Source organism: Budorcas taxicolor, chromosome 24, assembly GCF_023091745.1.
Source record: "Budorcas taxicolor isolate Tak-1 chromosome 24, Takin1.1, whole genome shotgun sequence".
In the NCBI taxonomy this organism is placed as follows: Eukaryota; Metazoa; Chordata; class Mammalia; order Artiodactyla; family Bovidae; genus Budorcas; species Budorcas taxicolor.
Window position 1 is genome coordinate 24876551 of NC_068933.1, and position 17080 is coordinate 24893630.

Consider the following 17080-nt stretch of genomic DNA (forward strand, 5'->3'; position numbering starts at 1 on the left):
TTCTTTTTTTATGGTTTAGATCCTCATTTCCTGTACTTCATCTTCTCAGTTAAATCTTGTGGAGACCTTCACTATGGAGCAAGCAAGGGCATTTGTGTTACTTTATAAAAGTAGTTTTGATCGGAAAGACAACCTGCTGCCTCATTGCTTAGGTCAATAATTAAATAAAATATGGTGCTGCTCCTCCCTTTGCCACTCTATTTATATTTTTTATCATTATCTTCTCCCCATGATAACTAAATAAGTACTTTTTAACTGAGGCCATGCATTGCCTTTTTACTTCAGATAATACAAATTTGGGCTTAAGTATTGGTTTTATTAAGGCCGATGTCAAGAAGAGCAAAGAAGGAATGCTGGAATAGAAAGGCTCTCAATAACAACATAGGAAATAATGCTATGAGTGATGTGATATTGAGCAACCATTTTCATTGATCTTCATTCGCAAAATGCTGCGTTGGGTCTATTTTTGTTTTTATTCTTAGCATCAGAGTTCTGCTGCCTTTGCCTTTTACTTAACTGACCTTTGTAATTTGGAGCCTCTTAGTCACTGCAGTGCTAACAGTATTGTTTCAGGTTGCATGAAAGTAAATGACTTTTAGCTTCCTTTTAAATCTGGCCAAACTTGAGAAAAATAAATCTTGTATTTACTTTTAAATTTAGAGTCCATTTTTAACAAAGTCCCTGACATGAATGAAAAATATCTATATACAGAAAGGTTTAAAATTATGTGGACTTTTGCTTAATTATTCTACATAGAAGGACAACTTCCCTCAGTGTTAAAATTAATATAATCTCTGCTAAATCTGAGTTATCTGATTTATCTAAATTAATAAAAGGTTAATTAGGTGATTTGGTTGCTGAATCAAGATAACATACACGAGAGGGATGAAGCTATTTTAAACCAGAGTAGATAAGGAAAAATTTAAATGTAATTATGAAGTTTTAAATAATGAAATGAAAGTCCCTAGCCTCAGGTCTGCTGTTTAGGTTCCACAGCCTTTCAGTTTTTCCATTTAACAAAGCCCTGGGCAACAGTTGCAGCCTTGAAGTGGTCTCTGACCAAAGGAGAAATACGATTCACAGCAAGAGAGGGATGTTATAAAAGCTGACCAAGACTGTCTGTGCCTCTGTGTCCTCCCTCTGACCTTTGCTTCTCTCCAACCCTCAGCACCTGCCTTGTCCATGGTCTAGATTTGTTCATTTACTGCAGCACTGCTTAGATCCACTTTCACTTTTTTTAAAAGACAAAGTTTGAATATGTTATTAACAACAAGAAACAATCTTCTAATCGGAAATGAATTTCATGGGAGATTATATTGCCTGTTGTTAGTTTGGGAAAGAAATTTGGCAGAATAACTCATAGACCCCAAAGATTTCCTGGAGGACCAATACTATGTCTGTTAAACTTCACTTGAAAAGCATCTAGCTTGTATTTTGCTTAGTAGGAAAGTATTAAATTCTTCTTGGTCGTAATACTGAGCTCATTAATTGTTTTTTTCAAGAATATGCTCTCTTGGAAATGATATACAACTTTTCAGGTATGATTTATAAGAAAAACATTCTAGTGGAAAATGTTTGTAGAAAATATAAGCTAATGATATTTACACATTTGTGTTATATAATGCAATGAAATATATTCTAAAATGTGTTTCTGCCCATGCAGGTTCTCTTCTAAGCAGTTCTTTCTGATGGAAATATGGTGGAAGTAATATTTCCAAAGTTAAATTTAAAAGATTGAGCACTGACAAAAAGATAATCTTTTGAAAGGAAAGCCTTAATTTAGAGTTATTAGAGATTATTCTGGATGATGTGTCATTATTTTCATGCCAGATATAGTTGTAGTATCGTTACTTACCTTGAGGGTCCAGTATTTTTTATGTTACTGTTCTTGTGCATTAGCCAAAATTGCATATAGGTATATGTATGATCTTTAAAAGAAATTAGCAAAGTGAAAATCCCTTTTACTGAATATTTTAAATATGTAAATATTTTAAATATGTAAATTACTAATACCCTCTTCTGTATAAAGAATGCATGGGTTTTTACAGAGCTGTATAAAACAACAACATACTTCTGGTTTTACAGCTAAAGGACCCCAGCTTATAGCCATCTGCTTTGGATAGTCATTTAGGCATTTTTAAGAGAATAATTAATTGGAAAAGCTCATTAAACTCTTTGTTAAGTGACTGATGTGCTTAGAAGAGATCTTGAGGGTTTTGTGATTTTGGTTTATAAGTCTGAACTTCTGGGCAGTCAACTGAAGGACTTGGATATGGTTTTGTTTTTTTTGTTTGTTTGTTTTTTAGGAAACAAGGATAGGAAAAGTTTAAACAAGCCTGTGTAAATTTCATTGAGGAGCAGTTTCAGTGTGTTAAGATGATGAATTTTTAAAAACTTATTTATTTTGACCTTTGTTCTAGGTATATAAATATATTCATTTAGAAATTGGAGGAAATAGGAAAAGTACAAAAAAGAAAAAAATTGCTCATTATTCTGCCACCTAGAGAGAACATTTTTGTATATTTTATTTATAACCTTTTTTTCTGAGCGCACACACCCCACATTATTCTTTCTCTTTAATCAAATCAGCCTTATACATTATATATTGCTTAATAATCTTTTTTAAAAATTGAGTTATATGAATATCCCCAGAAGGTGCAAAGTATTATTCCGCAACATGAATTTATAAAGACTTCATGGTATCCTTCTATGAATACATTTTAGTTTTTTGAGCTAATCTTCTAGTGTTTACCATTTAGGTAGGTTGTTTTCATCCTCTATTCTTTCTTATGAATTTAAAGTTATTTTATCAATTCCATTGGCATTATCTTCTTTACCATATTCAGTTTTAGCGTCCACACACGTTTCTGCTTCTGAATGAAACAGAGAATTTGGTGAATGAGGGACTTCCTTTTTAAAGGACTGCACTGTATGTGATATTATTTTGAGAGAGCTACATGTAAATTGAAGGTGGGTGACAAAGGGAGTATTCATTGAAGAGGATAAAGATGTAGAAGTGTTGGTTAATCATGTAAAGGGGATTCTGTGGGGCAGAGTGGGAAGTTGGGTCATAACAAGAAGTGACAGCAGATTGAGGCTTAGAGTTTGGGAAAGACTAGATGGCCAAAGGAGAGTTATAGCTGGCCGAAGCCAGGATGACAGGGATATAATAGTGAGTTTAGGTGATCACAGGGTTGCCAAGGTCATTTGTCCCAGAAGTTTCCTAGTAGATTTAGGGGTAAGGGAATAAGGAAGAGGGATATATTTGCAGCAGGGTGTCTCAAGAATAAACTTTAATCTGGATTCATTGCACTTCTGAGGAAATTCTAATCTGTGATTGATGGGTTGGCTTTTGGCTCCCTTTTTAGAAGGAATCAGCTGTGGCTCAGTCTAAAGGCAACATTGAGGGGTCTTAATGTTTAGCGTGCTGAGCCTGGTGTGCTAAATCAACAAAATTTATTTGCAATCCTATCTCTTTTTTGTGTTGTTGTTATTCTACTCCACTGCTTCCTCCTGCTTTTCAGATAAAATGAAAACCTTCAGCATGATCAGTGAATACTTAAAATGATCTGAATCCTGATTGCTAGGTTTTAGTTAAGCAAAAATTTAGGATTCCTTTCTTTTTCTCACATTTCAAAACCAACCTATCAGTTGTTCAGGTCTACCATACTTTCAAATCCCCAAGCCAACCATTTCTTACCAGCTCCACTACCCTAGCCTTAGTATATGCTTTTTGTTGTCTTTCTTTCCTGACAGCAGTAGCTTCGTAATGGGTCTCTGCCCCCACTGTAGCTGGAGTGAGTTTTCTAAAGCATAAATCAGTGCTGTGATTAGAAAACTCATCAATATGTTTCATTACCACTGAATAAAATCTAGACTCTTAACCATAGCCTTCCATGGTCTGACCCCTGCTTTGCACATCTCTGATCTTGTCGTCTTCTGTGTTCTCCCTTGAGCTCTCTGCTTCAGCTACAGCAGGATGCTTGCTGTTGCTCAAACAGATGAAGCCCATTTTGGTGTCTGGACCAACGCATGCTCTTTACTAAAACTGGAACACTGGCCCAGAGCTTCACATGGGTCATCAGTCAAATCTCCACTCAGATGTTTACTCCTCAGGGAATGCTTCTTGTCCTCAATCCTGTCAGCTTACTTTAGTTCCCTTATAGATTTATTATTGTATTTTCTTTACAGTGTCTAAAATTGCATTAGTTTGTTATCATTATTTTTTTTTGCCCGAATAGAATGAAAGCTTCACAAGAATTTGGGCTTTTGTGTTTTGCTCACTCCATTGTGCCCAGGACTTGGATGAGTACGTGAAACTATTGAATAAACAAGTACATCTAGGTTCTGATTATAAAGTTTTCTGCTTCTTAAAAATTATTTTGAATTGCTAATAGTCATGTACACCTCTTAAAACATAATGCACTAAAGTTTTTTCTGTTCTTTTAATCAGTATCTACCTGATGCGTAAGATACGTACTGAACATTTTATCAACAGAATTCTTGGATAGCTCCTTTGATTGAGAATATTTCAGTTCTGGAAAGATCAAACCTGCAGCTGTCCCATCGGAATTCCAGATGTCAAGCCAGGGCCTCATTTTTACTCTTCTTTGGTTGTTCTGTTAATTGACTGTTTTGCACATCACCCATACTACGGTGTAGCCTATTGCCTTTCATGTGTAGTACATTTTTACTATGTCTCCCATGATTGAAGACAGTGTTTACCTGATTAATATTGCCTGCAATATTTATCATTGTATTATTATAAAAGTTAATTATTTCAATAATAATTAAATTAATAAATTAATAATAAATTGATTTATCCAACATTATAAATGTTCTTCTCAAGTCTTTGCTCTCTAGGCAGTAGGCTTGAATTCAGCATTCATTTGAAATATTAAGACAACAATATTTAGAATCTATAAGGAAAGATCTAATAATCAAAATATTTGAGCTGTTCATAGTTAAGAGGCAACTCAAATAATGTAAGTATGTAAACCTTATATGAGTTATAGGCCGTTAGACATAAATACGAATTTCCCAGGTGGCTCAATAGTAAAGAATCTGCCTGCCAATGCAGGAGACGTAGGAGATGCAGGTTCAATCCTTGGGTCTGGAAGATCCTTTGGAGAAGGAGATGACAACCCACTCTAGTATTCTTGCCTGGGAACTCTATGGACAGAGGAGCCTAGCAGGCTACAGTCCATGGGTTGCAAGAATCAGACACGACTTGGTGACTAAAAAACACAACAGACATAAGTACATGGATTGGAAGAGAATAGAAACTTTCTTTTTGGATAACCCAGAATTCTAGTATCTCAATCTCTTCCTATTAGCCTTTTGTGTAATTAAAGCCAGCAGGCCTGCATCATTAAAACCAGCATGATCTTTCAGCTCATCAAAAATCACCTGTTTGTGAAGCATAATAACCTGTTAGTGTGTACTCTGAGAGCAACTGTCATTTTCCACAGTAAACTGTAGCAACTTTATAGTGTTTTCACTGCATTTTGTATTAATACCTCAACTACAACCAAATTGCTGTTTTGAATGGTTCTTTTAAAAAATTCTTATAATAATTACTGTTAACATTTGCTTTCTTAAATTGCACATTGGACATTGAATTCATTAATACTTTAGTATTATAAGGGTTAATAACTATTCTTTGCAATTTTTATTAAACTTTTATTTTGACAATATTGTAAATTCATATGCAATTATACAGGGAAGTTCCCTGTACCGTCTGCATTGCTTTCACCTAGTAAAACAATAATGTCTAGTGAAACTGTGGTATGGTATCACAACATTGCTGCACTCAAGATACAAAACATTTCCATCACCAGAGATATTCTTCTGTAGTTTATTCTTCTATAGTTTTTACTACTTGTAATGCCTTAACAGACTGGTTCCAAATAGGAAAAGGAGTGCGTCAAGGCTGTATATTGTTACCCTGCTTATTTAACGTATATGCAGAGTACATCATGAGAAACGCTGGGCTGGAAGAAACACAAGCTGGAATCAAGATTTCCGGGAGAAATATCAATAACCTCAGATATGCAGATGACACCACCCTTATGGCAGAAAGTGAAGAACTAAAAGGCCTCTTGATGAAAGTGAAAGAGGAGAGTGAAAAAGTTGGCTTAAAGCTCAACATTCAGAAAACGAAGATCATGGCATCTGGTCCCATCACTTCATGGGAAATAGATGGGGAAACAGTGGGAACAGTGTCAGACTTTATTATGTTGGGCTCCAAAATCACTGCAGATGGTGACTGCAGCCATGAAATTAAAAGACACTTTCTTCTTGGAAGAAAAGTTATGACCAACCTAGATAGCATATTGAAAAGCAGAGACGTTTCTTTGCCGACTAAGGTCCGTCTAGTCAAGGCTATGGTTTTTCCTGTGGTCATGTATGGATGTGAGAGTTGGACTGTGAAGAAGGCTGAGCGCTGAAGAATTGATGCTTTTGAACTGTGGTGTTGGAGAAGACTCTTGAGAGTCCCTTGGACTGCAAGGAGATCCAACCAGTCCATTCTGAAGGACATCAGCCCTGGGATTTCTTTGGAAGGAATGATGCTAAAGCTGAAACTCCAGTACTTTGGCCACCTCATGCGACGAGTTGACTCATTGGAAAAGACTCTGATGCTGGGAGGGATTGGGGGCAGGAGGAGAAGGGGACGACAGAGGATGAGATGGCTGGATGGCATCACTGACTCGATGGACGTGAGTCTGAGATGGACAGGGAGGCCTGGCATGCTCCAATTCATGGGGTTGCAAAGAGTTGGACACGACTGAGCGACTGAACTGAACACCTTTATCTGTTTTGGTATTAGGGTAATGCTGGCTTCATAGAATGAATTAGGAAGTGTTCTATACTTTGGCCACCTGATGTGAAGAGCCAACTCATTGGAGAAGACCCCGATGCTGGGAAAGATTGAGGGCAAGAGAAGAAGGGGTGACAGAGGATGAGATAGTTGGATGGCATCATTGACTCTACGGAAATGAGTTTGAGCAAACTCCGGGAGATAGTGAAGGGCAGGGAAGTCTGGCGTACTGCAGTCCATGGGGTTGCCAAGAGTCGACATGACTGAGCAACAACAACTATCTGCGTTTATTTTCTGGATGAGATTGTTTTCTGAAAGAGATTTTTTTTTTTTTTTTTAGTGAATGTTTGGTTGAATTCACCAGTGAACCCATCTGGGCTTGGTACTTTCTCTTTTGGAAGAGTACTATTAATTCTTTATCTCTAATTGGTACAGTGGTAACTAGATTATGCATTTTTTCCTGGTGTGAGTTCAGTAGCTTCTGCCTTTCAAGGAATTTCATCTAAGCTGTCAGATTTCTGTGTATAGAGTTAGTTGTAGTTTTCCTTTGTTAGACAGTTTTTAATATCTTTAAGATATATAGTGTTATCCTCTGTTTCGTTCCTGTTAATAGGTAATTTGTGCTTTCTCTTTTTGTTTTCTAATTCTGTATTGAATTTGTTACAACATTGCTTCTGTTTTATGAGGTTTTTTGTTTGTTTGGTGACAAGGCATGTGGGCTCTTAGCCTTCCCCACCAGGGATTGAACCTACAGCCACTAAATTGGAAAGCAGTCTTAACCACTAGACTACCAGGGAAGTCCCTGTGTTTTCTGTGTTATAAATGTTGCTTAGAAGTTTGTTAAGTTTTTTGACCTTTTTCAAAGAAGCTAGTCATTTTTTCATTGATTTTCTTTCTCTTTTCCATTATATAGATTTCTGTTCTTATGTTTATTATTTCCTTCTGCTTACTTTGGGCTTATTTCACTGTTTTTCTAGGTTCTTGAGGTGTTTAGAAAACTGATTTGCGATTTTTCATCTTTTCTAATGTGCCATAAATGTCCCTCTAAATACTGCTACTGTGATTGTGTCGCACAGATTTTGTATTTTCATTTTCATTCAGTTCAATGTGTTAGTTTTTAATTCCCTAAGACTTTCTCTTTAGCCCACAGATATTTAGTAGATGTATGTTGCTCAGAATCTTAAGTGTTTGGAGATTATTTATTATCTTTTTAATATACCTTCTAGTTTGATTCCATTGTGATTGGACAACACTTGTTATGTTTTCAGTTCTTCTCATTAAAAAATTTTTTGTTTTATGGCCTAGAATGTGGTCTGTTTTGGTGTATGTTCAATGGGCATGTAAAAAAAAATGTGTTCTGGTTGTTGTTAGACGAAGTATTCTATAAATGTCTGTTCCATCCTGTTGGTTGATGGTGTTGTTGAGTTCTACTCTATCCTTGCTGATTTTTTTCCCCAAATGGCCTTGATTGGCATCATAGGAAGAAAGGAGCAGTGACTTCATTACTGTTGGGCTGTAGTGAAAATCTGTGGAAGTCTGTTGTCTCCACCAACATTGTGGTGCTGCTGCTACTGCTGCTAAGTCGCTTCAGTCGTGTCTGACTCTGTGCAACCCAATAGATGGCAGCCTACCAGGCTCCCCCATCCCTGGGATTCTCCAGGTAAGAATTCTGGAGTAGATTGCCATTTCCTTCTCCAATGCATGAAAGTGAAAAGTGAAAGGGAAGTCACTCAGTCATGTCTGACCCTTAGTGACCCCATGGACCACAGCCTACCAGGCTCCTCCATCCATGGGATTTTCCAGGCAAGAGTACTGGAGTGGGGTGCCATTGCCTTCTCCGAACATTGTGGTGAGGAGGGGCTAATTATTACCTGGAAAAGATGAAATCTTGGTTCCTAATAAGCTTGCAGATTTAGGCTCATCCCATGGGCTTTGCTTCATGAGTAGGGGTAGAGCTATAGGTTTTTTGTTTGTTTGTTTTGAGGTGTGATTTTTAATTGCTTATATATTTATTTTTGTGGTTTTTTTTTGTTGTTTTTTTTAAGTATTTGACTGGAAGAGGCAGTTACTGTCCGAAGGTTTACTGTCATGTTAGACTGTACCTGTCTTGGTCCTTTGGCTTGAGAGAACAGGCTTTTGTTTGTCTGGACCTATTGGTGTTTTCTGAGTTGCTAGCTTCTTCACTTCTTAAAGTCTGTATCAGTTCAGTCACTCAGTCATGTCCGACTCTTTGTGACCCCATGGACTGCAGCACGCCAAGCCTCCCTGTCCATCACCAGCTCTTGGAGCTTGCTCAAATTCATGTCCATTGAGTCAGATGCCATCCAACCATCTCATCCTCTGTCGTCCCCTTCTCCTCCTGCCTTCAGTCTTTCCCAGCATCAGGGTCTTTTCCGGTGAGTCAGTTTTCACATCAGGTGGCCAAAATATTGGAGCTTCAGCTTCAGCATCAGTCCTTCCAATGAATATTCAGGACTGATTTCCTTTAGGATTGACTTGTTTGATCTCCTTGCTGTCTAAAAGACTCTCAAGATTCTTCTCCAACACCACAGTTCAAAAGCATTGATTCTTCAGCCCTCAGCTTGCTTATGTCCAATTCTCACATCTGTACATGACTACTGGTGAAAACATAGCTTTGACTAGACAGACCTTTGTTGGTAAAGTAATGTGTCTGACTAGACAGACCTTTGTTGGTAAAGTAATGTGTCTGCTTTTTAATATGCTGTCTAGGTTGGTCATAGTTTTTCTTCCAAGGAGCAAGTGTCTTTTAATTTAATGGCTGCAGTCTCCATCTGCAGTGTTTTTGGAGCCCAAGAAAATAAAGTCTCTCAATATTTACATTGTTTCCCCATCTATTTGCCGTGAAGTGATGGGACCGGATGCCATGATCTTCATTTTTTGAATGTTGAGTTTTAAGCCAGCTTTTTGTCTCTCCTCTTTCACTTTCATCAAGAGGCTCTTTAGTTCTTCTTCCCTTTCTGCCATAAGTTCAGTTCAGTTCAGTCGCTCAGTCGTGTCCGACTCTTTGCAACCCCATGAATCGCAGCACGCCAGGCCTCCCTGTCCACCACCATCTCCCAGAGTTCACTCAGACTCACGTCCATCGAGTCAGTGATGCCATCTAGCCATCTCATCCTCTATCGCCCCCTTCTCCTCCTGCCCCCAATCCCTCCCAGCATCAGAGTCTTTTCCAATGAGTCAACTTGTCGCATGAGGTGGCCAAAGTACTGGAGCTTCAGTTTTAGCATCATTCCTTCCAAAGAAATCCCAGGGCTGATGTCCTTCAGAATGGACTGGTTGGATCTCCTTGCAGTCCAAGGGACTCTCAAGAGTCTTCTCCAACACCACAGTTCAAAAGCATCAATTCTTCGGCGCTCAGCCTTCTTCACAGTCCAACTCTCGCATCCATACATGACCACAGGAAAAACCATAGCCTTGACTAGACGGACCTTAGTCTGTAAAGTAATGTCTCTGCTTTTGAATATACTTTCTAGGTTGGTCATAACTTTTCTTCCAAGGAGTAAGCATCTTTTAATTTCATGGCTAAATCACCATCTGCAGTGATTTTGGAGCCCAACAAATAAAGTCTGACACTGTTCCCTCTGTTTGCCCATCTATTTCCCATGAAGTGATGGGACCAGATGCCATGATCTTCGTTTTCTGAATGTTGAGCTTTAAGTCAACTTTTTCACTCTCCTCTTTCACTTTCATCAAGAGGCTCTTTAGCTCCTCTTCACTTTTTGCCATAAGGGTGGTGTCATCTGCATATCTGAGGTTATTGATATTTCTCCCGGAAATCTTGATTCCAGCTTGTGCTTCTTCCAGTCCAGCGTTTCTCATGACGTACTCTGCATAGAAGTTAAATAAGCAGGGTGACAATATACAGCCTTGACATACTCCTTTTCCTATTTGGAACCAGTCTGTTGTTCCATGTCCAGTTCTAACTGTTGCTTCCTGACCTGCATACAGATTTCTCAAGAGGCAGGTTAGGTGGTCTGGTATTCCCTTCTCTTTCAGGATTTTCCACAGTTTATTGTGATCCACACAGTCAAAGGCTTTGGCATAGTCAATAAAGCAGAAATAGATGTTTTTCTGCCATAAAGGTGATGTCATTTGCATATCTCAGGTTATTGCTATTTCTCCCAGCAATCTTGATTCCAGCTGTGCTTCTTCCAACCCGGCATTTCACATGATGTCAGTTTTTAACCTTGATGTACTACTTTCCTAATTTTGAACCAGTTTGTTGTTCCATGTCTGGTTCTAACTGCTTCTTAATCTAAACACATATTTCTCAGGAGGCAGGTAAGGTGGTCTGGTATTCACATCTCTTTAAGAATTTTCCAGTTTGTTGTGATCCACACAGTCAAAGGCTTTGGCCTAGTCAATAAAACAAAAATAGATGTTTTTCTGGAACTCTCTTGCTTTTCCTGTGATCCAACAGATGTTGGCAATTTGATCTCTGGTTCTTCTGCCTTTTGTAAATCCAGCTTGAACATCTTGAAGTTCTCAGTTCACGTACTGTTGAAGCCTAGCTTGGAGAATTTTGAGCATTATTTTGCTAGCTTGTGAGATGAGTGCAATTGTGCGGTAGGTTGAACATTCTTTGGCCTTGCCTTTCTTTGGGCAAGTTTTCCAAACTTGTTTTCCACTGTTGAGTTTTCCGAAGACATTTTCACAGCGTCCTCTTTTAGGATTTGAAATAGCACAGCTGGAATTCAATTACCGCTACTAGCTTTGTTCGTAGTGTTGCTTCTTAAGGCCCACTTCTTAAGGCTTGACTTCGCATTTCAGGATGTCTGGCTCTAGGTGAGTGATCACACCATCATGGTTATCTGGGTCATTAAGATCTTTTTTGTATAGTTCTTCTGTGTATTCTTGCCACCTTTTCTTAGTATCTTCTGCTTCTGTTAGGTCCATACTGTTTCTATCCTTTATTGTGCCCATTTTCGCAAGAAATTTTCCTTTGGTGTCTCTAATTTTCTTGAAGAGATCTTTAGTCTTTCCCATTCTGTTGTTTTCCTCTCTTTCTTTTCACTGATCACAGAGGAAAGCTTTCTTATCTCTCCTTGCTATTCTTTGAAACTCTGCATTCAGATGGATATATTTTTCTTTTCTCCTTTGCCTTTCATGTCTCTTCTCAGCTATTTGTAAGGCCTCCTCAGACAACCATTTTGCCTTTTTGCATATTTGCAAAGTCTGGATGTATGGGACAAAAAGGACTTGGGAACTCACCACCATGTCTTTCCTTGGGTTCCAAGGTCTTTAACCAGTATGCCTTCTTCTGTCCATCATTGAGAGTCTTCTCATGTATATTTTCTATATGATGTCCAGGTTTTTAAAGGTGTACTTAGAGGGAAAAGTATGGAAAAGTACATATACTCCATTTTCCTAGAAGTAGAAGCCTTGAAACTGTTTTTGATTGGTTCCTATAGTATTTGGAACCAGTCTATTCTCATATATATACTCTGAATATTTAAGTATTGAGTGTAACCACGTGAACAAGGGACAGTTTGGATGGCGTGCTTATTTTTCTAAAGCTATCTGCTGATCAGAAACCTAAATTTAAGCAACTGTGAGTTGTGAGGGGTATGATTGGACTCTCAGTTGTAGTCTCATAGTACTGCAGAGGATGTAACTGTGTAGTATGTTTGCTTTTTTAGCTGAATCAAAAGGAAAATTACGAGTTTACAGTTGAAATAATTGTGACCAGAAGTTATCAACAGCTTGCTGCTTTATCTATCAGTTGGTAACTGGTAGATAAGCCCATCTTCCATGGTCTTCTTTCTGTGCTATTCATTATTTCCATTTATTCTTTGACTTAGCCCTAAGGTTGGAATAGCCCAGCAGCCAGTATTTTCCCAGTTGGTCTAATGTAGGAGAATTATTTTTCCTAAACTTTAAACAGTCATTGAACACATGGCATGAGGTTTTATTATTTAAAAAATGAGGTGTCCCTGAGTGGAATAAAGGGAGTAATTGGTAATTATTTCACATCAAAGAGGCTCCATAATTAAAGTAAGTTAGTGTTGGAGAGTTTCCTAGTAGAATTTTTGTAGAAAACCATCTTTTCCTGCTGTACTCCAGCTTTGTCAGTGTGCCTGCCTAACGTTACTCATTCATAAGGCTCAGGAAACTGGAGCAGGATATGATGATGCAAAAAATATAAGTTGACCCAAAACAAAAACCTCCCCTTTGAACATATACCCAGTTTTATGCCTGATATTTTCTAGCAGCGTTTGCCTTACACCTACAATTTCACACCTTCCAACATGCTGTATAAGCAGATGTCAAGAAGGAACATGTTGTGTATACCCTTTTACTTAGGGAGCAGTTTAGCCAGGCTTTGGACTGGGAGGGTGTTGACGACCTAGGAGACAGGGCTTTTCTTAACCCTTCCCCCTCTTTACAAAGGAAAAGGCATCACGAGCTGTAGGTTCATGGCCATGCTGTAAGACTGCAGCATTCCACCAGGCCCTCAATCAAGAATGGGGTAGAAAGAGCAGTTTCAAACAAACCCTGAATTCCTTCCGTTAAGCTGTTTTGCAGTAATGGGATATAGTAACTATGAAACTATTTTAGGTGTACTGTAAGATTGAGTCAGTGTGTTAGGAGTAAATGAGTTAGGAGTTTTTTGGGGAAAAAAATGATTGATTTCAGGACTAGATTGGGGAAGGTATTGTGAACGTGGAATATCTTCATGTGCTGGAAAGTAAGGAAGTGCTCAAACAATAATGCAAGCAGGTCTAAAGGACACAGGGGCATGTCAAAAGGACAGCTTGAAGGGGCTCCCACTGAGCAAATCTAGGACAATTTGACCATCAAAATAAGTGAGAGTAAAGAATTATAACCCATTAGATAACATAGGAAGAGCTGTGTTCATCCAGTGATCATAAATGAGTAGAGAGAGTTCTTCTCACTGCTCAAATGCTCATTGATAAATGTGGATTGAACTGTTGGAACTGGAAAATCCCCATTTGCAGGCACGGTAGCAGACTGGCTGGGACAGGAATCCTTAGTGGATGCTGAATTTCAAGGACCAGGTTTGATGAGGAGCAGAATGTTGGGTGGTTCTGAGCATGGCTGCCAATAGATTGATTATTGCTTGGGGGGAAACTGACACTATGCAGTAGAGAAACCTGACAGTACACTTGTTGAGGAAGCAAAGTTAATATAATCAGTGCAAGTCAGATAAGCCTGAGTCTGGCAGATGTAATACCTGAGGAGGACACAGCATCTCTCATGTTGTATTCTAGCCAGGGATGCATAACTGAATCTCTCCAGGAGACATTAGACGAATACAAACTTAGGTGCAGTCTACAGAATAATTGGCCTGTAGTTTTCCAAAATGTCAATGTCAGGGAAGACAAAGGCTGAGGAATTATTTCAAATTAAAAGAGACTAAAGAGACATGGCAACTGAATGCAAAATAGATGATCCTGGACTGGAGGGGGAAAGCGCTGTAAAGACTATTATTGGAACAGTAACAAAATTTGAATGTGTACTCTCTATTAAATAAAAATATTGTACCAGTGTTAAATTTCCTGACTTTAATTACTGTACAGTGCTTACATCAGAAAATATCCATGTTTTTAGGAAATAAACAGTGAAGTAATAAAAGACAAAGAGACATGATGTATTGCAAGTTTCTGAAATAGTTTAGAAAAATTACTTATTGCTTCTGTGCACCTACATAGAGATATAGAGGAGAAAGAAAGGATATAAAAAACATGGACAAAATATTAAAACTTGTTGAGAGACAATTCCCTAGTGGCTCAGATAGTGAAGCGTCTGCCTGCAATGCAGGAGACCCAGTTTCGATCCATGGGTCAGGAAGATCCTCTGGAGAAGGAAATGGCAACCCACTCCAGTATTCTTGCATGGAAAATCCCATGGATGGAGGAGCCTGGTGGGCTACAGTCCATGAGATCACAAAGAGTCGAACACGACTGAGCAACTTCACTTTCAAAGGAATTCTCTGTACCTATTTTGCAGTTTTTCTCTGTGTTTGAAATTATTTCAAATGAAAAGATCTTAAAAAATTAGTACTCCGGGCACACACACAAAAAATGTGACAATTTGGTTAATAAATTATATGGTCACCCTGTAATATTTTTTTTGTACTTTTCATCCTCAAATAGTTTCATTTTTTTTCATTACTAGTGTTTAGGAAAAGCTTAAGCTTTTTTTTTTTTTCTTTGCATTTTACTTTTAATTGCCTTGGTGTCCTTTTCTAGTTGTTACTACCTCAAAATTAAATACTTGTTTCTTTTCTATGAATAAAAGTTTCTTTGCCTTGTTTTAGATTGAACACCATCTTATGGTCATTGTTACAACTGTTAACTTTCCTTGTTTTCTGTCATGTTCGAAAGAAAACTCTTGGGCATTAGATTTGTTGAGATTGTTTTGAAACAAATATTATTTGTATCCTTTTGTTTTGTTTTTGTCTCCTCAAGAACACAATAAATTCAATGTTCCTACTTGGGCAGGAGTATATTTCCTTTGGTTCTTTGAGGATACATGGCCATAGTGGGCCCAAGGTTGGTACTGACTATTTCCTAAGAAGCTTTTTAATCAAATGAGCCTTCTCCTGCTTCTGTGGAAGGAGCAGTATTTTCTTAGGGAAAGGGTAAGGTTTAGTTACAGTGTCAGTGACTTAAGAATATCTACTGAAAAGTGTGTATTTGGGACTTCCCTGGTGGTCCAGTGGCTAAGAGTCCACCCACAGTTCCAATGCGGGCAGCCTGGGTTCGATCCCTGGTCAGGGAACTAGATCCCGCATGCTGCAGCTAAGACCTAGTGCAGCCAAAAAAAAAAAGTATGTGTTTGATCATCAGCCTCTGACAGTTTTAGAATTGCTAGACTTTTTTTGCTGTGGACATTGAAAGTCATCTGAATTGATAGCCTGACAGGGCATGGAGAGAAATACAGTGAATCATATACTCGAGTCTTTCTAAATGAAAGTGGATATATAATCTGTTTTTTATATGTGGGGGTTTCTTTTAAAAGAAGTAGTTATTAGGAAATTAATTAGACAGGAAATCAGTACTAGATAAGGAGTGCTTGACTATCCTTTGATTTGTGGATTATCAGAATTTCATCATCCCCAGTTTGTATCATGTTTCTTTTCTTTCTGAAGCAAAGGAACATTCTATGTATCAAATTTTATTTATGTTTTTTTCCCTCACAGTTTTTCTTTGTAGGGAAAAATTCATTGCTCTTTATAATTCTAGTTATATGTACTTGGCTTCAGTGTTTGGAAATGGGCCCCAGGTGAGTGAAGAATTCTTCTTTCTTTATTGATGTTCTAATCTTGCCACATGTTGTTTTTCTATTATTCTATTATCCTCCATTGTACTGAAGATGAATGATATTTTGCTTATGACAGGACATAAAAATGACTCTGGTTTTTAAGAAGTTATTAGAATGCCAGTGGCAATAACAGACAGACATGGAAGAGGATCCTTTCCTCCAGAAGAGCAGCTGATTTTGTGAACTTGTTTGCAAATAAGGCTTCTTCTTTTAAAACCTAATAAGAGAAAATAAAATAACTGCTTGCTTATACTGTTTGTAAAACAAAAACATGCCAGGTAGTAATGTTAATGATGATTTATAGAAGAAAAGCCTACCCATAAAGTAGAAGGAAAAGAAGTTCAGTTAAAAATAGAAGTAATCTTTATACCAGAAGTTCATGATATTACTCATTCCTTTTTCTTAAGGATATGTTTTTATACTTAGGCTTCTTCATATTTTAATTCTTAACTTGACCCTTAACGGACTAGAACTTCATAGAAAATTCTTGGATCTTTTATATTTCCCTACATTCATCTTAATTATGACTTTTCAATGTCAGTGTTACTTTCTTTTTTATTTAAAGTACACCTTGGGCCAAGTTAGTTCAGTTCAGTTGCTCAGTCGTGTCCAACTTTGTGACCCCTTGAACCGCGGCACGCCAGGCTTCCCTGTCCATCACCAACTCCTGGAGCTTACTCAGACTCACGTCCAGTGAGTCAGTGATGCCATCCAACCATCTCATCCTCTGTCGTCCCCTTCTCCTCCGCCTTTCATCTTTCCCAGCATCAGGGTCTTTTCTAGTGAGTCAGTTCTTCGAATCAGGTGGCCAAAGTATTGGAGTTTCAGCTTCAACATCAGTCCTTCCAATGAATATTCAGACTGATTTCTTTTAGGATGGACTGGTTGGATCTCCTTGCAGTCCCAGGGACTTTCAAGAGTCTTCTCGAACACCACAGTGCAAAAGCATCA

At 38.1% G+C, this 17080-nt stretch overlaps 1 protein-coding gene across 1 annotated transcript in view; it reads left to right on the forward strand.

Moving 5' to 3' along the window:
* TNKS (tankyrase) overlaps nucleotides 1-17080 on the forward strand; it is a 148666-nt gene that overhangs the window by 39050 nt on the left and 92536 nt on the right. The window lies entirely within an intron of this gene.